This window comes from Grammomys surdaster, unplaced genomic scaffold (genome assembly GCF_004785775.1).
Source record: "Grammomys surdaster isolate TR1022 unplaced genomic scaffold, NIH_TR_1.0 186, whole genome shotgun sequence".
Taxonomy (NCBI): domain Eukaryota; kingdom Metazoa; phylum Chordata; class Mammalia; order Rodentia; family Muridae; genus Grammomys; species Grammomys surdaster.
In genome coordinates, this window is record NW_021604631.1 from 7562291 (window position 1) to 7569610 (window position 7320).

Here is a 7320-nt window from a genome sequence, read left to right on the forward strand (position 1 = left end):
TTGGTTTGGTTTGGTTTGGTTTGGTTTGGTTTGGTTTGGTTTGAGACAGTTTCTCTGTGTAACCCTGGCTGTCCTGGGACTCTCTCTATAGACCAGCCTGGCCTGAACTCAGAGATCCTCCTGCCTCTGCCTCCCCAAAAGCTGGGATTAAAGGTGTGCACCATTAATGCCCAGCTGGTATTTTTCTTTCTTAGTTGAGAAAGCTACTTTCCTGGTCTTTTATGGCAATGTTTACCTCTTCCAGAACCCCCTAATTTAATGCCCTACATATATACCCATAAATAAACTTGTAATGTCCATACCAATCACCTCTCGATACATAGAAACAGTTTTCAATCTGACAGCTATGTTCTGTCTTCAGCACCTTCTAGTTCACCAACCACGAAGCTTAATAATATATTCCTAGTGCTTTGCATAATATTGCTCAACAGGTATCTGTCAGCTCCGGAAGTGAAAGCAGAGACTTAAACCCCGGTGCTGCAGGCCCTCTTGTCAGGCTTTATCTAATATCTTGCACACGGTAGGTGCTCAAAACTGCGATGGTGATAACACTCTTTTAGCACACACACTCACAATCTGAAAGAGGCTTTTATACCTGACCACCAGATTAACCTTTGTATCTACTGAATTGTCACATGATGGTAGAGACAGTGAGTCTGGCTGTTAGAACACGTCTGCTTGGGAACAAGTGTTTGAGAAGAGATGGGAGAAAGGTCACTCATTTTTCAAAGATACTTGGCTGGCATAATATTTTGAAATGTATTCGCCTAGAATACCATATCTACATTTTAAATAAAATCTTTTTTTTGTTTGCATGGTTTTTTTTTTCTTTAGAGACAGGGTTTCTCTGTGTAGCCCTGGCTGTCCTGGAACTCACTCTGTAGACCAGGCTGGCCTCGAATTCAGAAATCCACCTGCCTCTGCCTCTCAAGTGCTGGGATTAAAGGTGTTCGCCACCACTGCCCAGCTAAATAAAATCTTTTACTTTCCCAAATACTAAATATATCTCCATCACATAAAATACAGAATATTTTTAGTCTACCACGTGATCATATAGATGGTAATTGTAAAGTCTTAAATTGTCTTATCCCATCAGTTCTAGAACACAGAACACAACTGTGTATAACCACACCGTGGTGTCTGACAATTATCACTGAGGTCTGGTTGTCACAGAAGAGATTCCTGGTTGCATTGCCAGCCGTGGGAAGGAACCACCCACTCAGGACTAAGCTGAGTAAAAGCCATGCTTGAAGTTCCTTGGAAGGTGTTGGAACCGTGACTTCAAAGAGAACGCTATCTTAATCAGCAGTGGGCAATCCAAATTCTTAGGTGAGATTTTTTTTTTCTCCCCTCTCTCTAGTGAGAAATTCGAAACAAGAAATTTCCTTATCTGGCTTTCTCTGTCAGAGGCTGCTTTACTGTTTTATATGGCTACACCACCATGGAAATGCAAGGGCTTGTCTTAAATAGATATTAGATATTTTCTTTCTGTGTTTGTTTCCAGTATGCTCTATGTTAGATTTGTTTTCTTTCCTCTCTTACATCAGATCATGAACATTTTTGGAATTCTATCGGGGAAAACTACAGGAATTATTTTTGTGGCTAGTGTTATGTGAGAGTCGGATCATTTATGTCACCATCTGTCATTGTTGGAGAGTAAAACTCTTCCCCTTCTGTTGTGTCTAAAGTTTTGACAGAATTTCACTCTTACTGTAAAGCTCTGTAACCTTCAGCCCTGAGCACAGAATGGGAGAGATATCAAAAAGACAGATGTGTCTCTTCTCTCAAACTCATAACCCAGCGGGGAAAGCAGACAATAAATAAAATATGGGATGAGGGAAGAAAATCTGCTATTCAGGTTGCTGACTTGTGATAACTGCTCAACGTGGCCAACTGGGTTAAAGTGCAGTCTTTTCTATTATTAGGTTCTCAATGTATATTTACGTTTTATGATTGGATCTATTTTTTTTCAAAATACATGCTAAAAATGTGTCTTTCCTCTCTAGACCATGCCTGTCCACTTAATGTCTTAATCTTACCCAGTCTTGCTACGATGTGATACTTAACATTTTCTCATTGACCCGCTAATATTTGTGTGTACTTATAGAATTATTCCTTTAGTTCCTCTGAGTTGTAATCCACTTATAGCACAACGTTAAATTACTATATTTGCTGATTATGCATTTCTAGCTGTTGTCTATCTTTACATGACAACCACACTAATGGGAGATTCTGGAAGGTCTGGGTATAAGAAAAATCATGATCTTACTCTTTAGAGAGAGTCTATTAGGTGCTAGATATAGATACCCGGTGTCTTCAGGGGTCAGTCACGTGGGGAATGGACATGCAATTTCAGAGAAAGTGAGTCATTCTCATACATGTCTTTACTGAGATGTGACAACAATGAAGGAGGAGGATTTGGGGTGGCGGAGGCTTGCTGCATGTGAAACAGGAGCCTCTTCAGTTCTCAGGCAGAACGAGCTGCAATAAGATCAGTGACAATCTGAAGTTCAAGAAGGAGGGCTGTGGTGAACTTGTACATCCCAAGGCTTGTGTCAGTAGGTAGCATCTCCAGCCACGACGCTCTTTGGAAGCGAATTCAGACCAAAGTCCAGGGGACTGAGCCTAGGGAACTCCATATTTTATAGAGGCTAGAACTAGAGAGAAGTCAGTCCAGCACTTTATGGATCAGGTTTTAAGATACATGTATTTATGTATCTATTTTATTACAGGTAGTTTATTTTAAACATTATTGTAAACACTTTAATAAGTAGATATTAATGACAAAAGATTAATCAGTCTGGGAGAGAGCTTTTAAGCCCAAAGACCTACACTTGATCCCTAGAATGTGCATTTAAGAAGCCAGGCATGGCGGCACACAGCTATAACCCCTGCGGCATTGGACAGGTAGAGAGACAAGTGGATTCTGCCGCTGAAAGACCCTGTCTCCTAAAACAACAACAAAAACAAAAAAAGAGGAAAAAGAAGTCAGATGATTCCTGACAAAATACAATCAAGGTGTCCTCTGTCTTCTACAAGCATCTCCCCCCCACACACACAATCCTGCACACACAAGAATACACACACACACATGTGCAAAGCAAGAGGCATGTAATGAGCAGCGATTGCCATGTCTAGGTCCCCACTCCCACTCTCTCTTTAGACAAAACTGCTTTCTTTCTTCCTTTTTTTTTCTTCTTAAAGATTTATTGTAGCTGGGCGGTGGTGGCGCATGCCTTTAATCCCAGCACTTGGGAGGCAGAGGCAGGCGGATTTCTGAGTTCGATGCCAGCCTGGTCTACAGAGTGAGTTCCAGGACAGCCAGGGCTACACAGAGAAACCCTGTCTCAAAAAACAAACAAACAAAAAAAACCCAAAAAACAAAAAACAAAACAACAAAAGATTTATTGTATTTATATGAGTACACTGTAGCTGTCTTCAGACACACCAGAAGAGGGCATCGGATCCCATTACAGATGATTGTGAGCCACCATGCTTTCTAAAGCTTAGGAGTTTTCAGTTTCTGGCAGACCCCCTGTGGAGAGGTGTTGATTCTCCTTCATCACCATCTTCAAAAACTCATTAACTTCTTTCTAATTCAGGTGTGGTAGTGCATGCCTGTGATCTCTGCACTCAGGAAAGGGGGCAGAGAGATCAGGTGTTCAAGGCCAGCGTCAGCTACTTAGAGATTGAAGGCCAGGCCGGTTTATTTGACACAATAAAACCAATCCAAACAGCGCGGATGGGGTTTACAAAGATAAAACATCAGTGTAGTGATTGCAATCGAAATAGAGTCAGAACTGAGAAGCATAACGACCTGGCCTTTTTTTTTAATCAAGACTTCTACTGCCTGGATCAGAAACAAGATATAAGCCAACCAACCATAAAAGTTTTCCATATTTACTGAGTTATTCGAAGTAAAAAAGTATATCCATATGCCTGTGTGTCTGTGTGTCTGGGTAGATGCAAAGATGCGTACACCTGGAGATGAAGTATCGGAGGAGTACTGAGCTCTCACTTCTGACTGCGGTGCTAGCTGAGGTGTGTGTGACATGGGCCAGCCACTACCTGCTGTAATTTTAGGGAAACTGAAAATCCTCACAGCCAAGGGAAATGACCAGGGGTGTGTCCCCAGGGAATGATTTTAAAATATCTGCTCTTTGGAATATGGGCAGCATGTGACGGCTGCCTAAATAATTGTCAGAACCATTGTTCGCCAGTTTGGAAATCTGTTCCTGTCTAAGAATATGTCTGTACTGTTTGTGGCTTGGAAAACATCCTTGTCTCTGCCTCAACCTTTATTTTAACAAACAGCTTCTCATTCTAGGTAAGGGGAAACTGTGGCAAGAGAAGCAATAAATCACTGTCTGTTAAATACTAGTTAAATTTCAGGGGATTTCAAGATGATGGATTAACCTAGAAATTTTTACTATTGGCACTAAAGTATTCAGGGGTGAAATGACATGAAGTCATTGATTTGCTTTTGCATACCCAAGCACCCCTCCCCCTCAGAAAACAAAAACAAAGACAAAAAAAACTGAATATACAACAGTAACTAGATTATAAAGCTGTTATAATGTTTGGAGCTAGGTTATAATGCAGTCAGACTACACTGTCTTGTCTGATCATTTTCATAAAAAAAAAAATTAAACTGGGTAGACAGATGGGTTGTTCAGTGGTTAGAGCATGTGTCGCTCTTGCAGAGGACCCAGATTTGTTTCCCAGTTCCCATGAGGTGGCTTAGGAACATCAGTAACTGCAGTTCCATGAGACCTGAGGCCCTCTTTTGGTCTCCATGGGCACCGCACATTTGAGCATGTTACATGTACATACACTCAGGTACAACACTCGGGCATACAAAGTAAAATAAATCTAAAAAAAGAAAAATGTAAAAAATTATGACCGAGAAGTCAGACTTTCCAGTGGTTTTCAGTGGGGCAGTCTCATCAAATATAGGATAATCTAACATAACAGTTTGGGTTTTCTTAGTGACAGGTTTCATTCAGTTTTAAATAAGGTGGTAGAATTTGTGTTGAGGGGTTTTTTGTTTTTTTGTTTGTTTTTTAATTTACCTGTCTTGACTGAGGGCCCTCCATGACCTTCGTTGGAGAGACAGACTCTCAACTTCTCTCATCTTCCAGGCTATAATTCTATACCTTTACAAAAGAGGAGCTTGCCCTAACGATGAATGCAGGTGTCATGCCTTAAAAAATCAGTTCCAACTGGCAGATCTTCCTGCTTCTGTTTTTCTCATTAGTGTTTCTTTTCTTTTTTTTTTTAATTGGATATTTTATTTACATTCAGAAGCTATCCCCTTCCCTCATTTCTCCCTCACACGGAGAAACCTCCATCCCATCCTCCCTCCTCCTGCTTCTATGAGGCTGTGCCCCCACCCACCCACCCACTCCCACCTACCCGCCCTCGAATTCCCCCACACTGGGGCATCCAGCCTTCACTGGACCAAGGACTTCCATTCCCACCTATGCCGGACAAGGCCATCCTCCCCTACATACACAGCTGGAGCCATGGGTCCCTCCCTATGTGCTCTCAGGCTGGTAGTTTAGACCCTGGGAGCTGTGGTTGGTTGGTATTGTTGCTTTCCTCATGGGGCCTAAAACCCTTTCAGCTCCTTCAGTCTTCTCTCTAACTCCTCCATTGGGAACCCCTTGATCAGTTCAATGGTTAGCTGTGAGCATCCTCCTCTGTATATGTCAGACTCTGGCAGACCTCTAAGGAGACAGCTATATCAGGCCCCTGTCAGCATGCACTTCCTGGCATCCACATCAGTGTCTGCCTTTAGTGACTGCACATGGGATGGATACCCAGGTGGAACAGTCTCCAGATGGCTCCTCCTTCAGTTTCTGTCCCATACTTTGTCTCCATATTTGCTCCCACAAGTATTTTGTTACTCCTCCTTCTAAAAAGGACCGAAGTGCCCTCACTTGGTCTTCCTTCTTCATGAGCTATATCTTGGGTATTGTGAGCTTTTGGACTAATATCCAATTAACAGTGAGTTCATACCATGTGTGTTCTTTTTTGATTGGGTTACCTCACAGGATGGTATTTTCCAGCTCCATCCATTTACCTAAGAATTTCTCAAATTCATTGTTTTTAATAGCTGAGTAGTACTCCATTATGTAAATGTACTACATTTTCTGTATCCATTCCTCTGTTGAAGGACATCTGGGTTCTTTCCAGCTTCTGGCTATTATAAATAAGGCTGCTATGAATAAAGTGGAGCATGTGTCCTTGTTACATGTTGGAGCATCTTCTGGGTATATGCCCAGGAGTGGTATAGCTGAGTCCTCAAGTAATGCTATGTCCAGTTTTCTGAGGAACCACCAGACTGATTTCCAGAGTGGTTGTACCAGCTGGAACCAGAGTGGATTCTCCTTATCCCTTGGGAGTATGTTTACAAGAGGCAAATTCCCCCCAAGCAAGAGGCTTAGGATTGAATGCAACCTGACAGGCAAGGTTGGATTCCTTCCTACACATCTTACTTTGGTGATCTTTGGTGTTTTTTTTTTTTTTTTTTCTGTGCGGCAATTTCTGTTACAGTTTTGTTTTTGATTTTGATTTTTTGTTTGTTTTTGAAAGGGAAATATTTGACTATTTTAAACTAAACTGAGATATACTATTTCCCCAAATCTATCCAAAAACAATTGATGAAACATCAATTGTATGTTGGGCATTAAGGGAAAGACCTGGGCTGGAGAGATGGCTCAGTGGTTAAGAGCACTGGCTGCTCTGCTAGAGGTCCTGAGTTCAAATCCCAGCAACCACATGATGGCTCACGACCATCTGTAATGATATCTGATGTCCTCTTTTGGGATGTCTGAAGACAGCTACAGTGTACTAATATATAATAAATAAATAAACCTTTGGGCCGGAGCAAATGGGGCAGGAGTGAGAGGGAGAAGGGAAGGGGAAATAAAAAGTAAGGGGAAGACCCCCTTTTGCTCCTACTGATAGATAACGTGGGGTCCTGTTAACCAATCACCCTGGTTATTGAGGGATGTGTGGAATGGATGCACTGAAGCAGAGCTGGACTTCTCCATAGCATGGGGACACTAAGAATGGAGAGCAGAGTATAACTGACAACGGAAGTGGTGAGGCCCAGGCAGAGGCAAGATTCGAAACTCCAGGGCGTTCCTTGGGTCGCTGGGATCAGCGGCTGTTGAGTTCTCATGCATTTCCACCCCAGAATATCATGGAAGTGACAAGTGGTGAAGAGTGCAGTGCTAGATTCTAATAGAATTGCCATTGGCAACACGACATCTCAACACAGTCCCTCCCCAGGCAAACAATGTAGCTATAAAT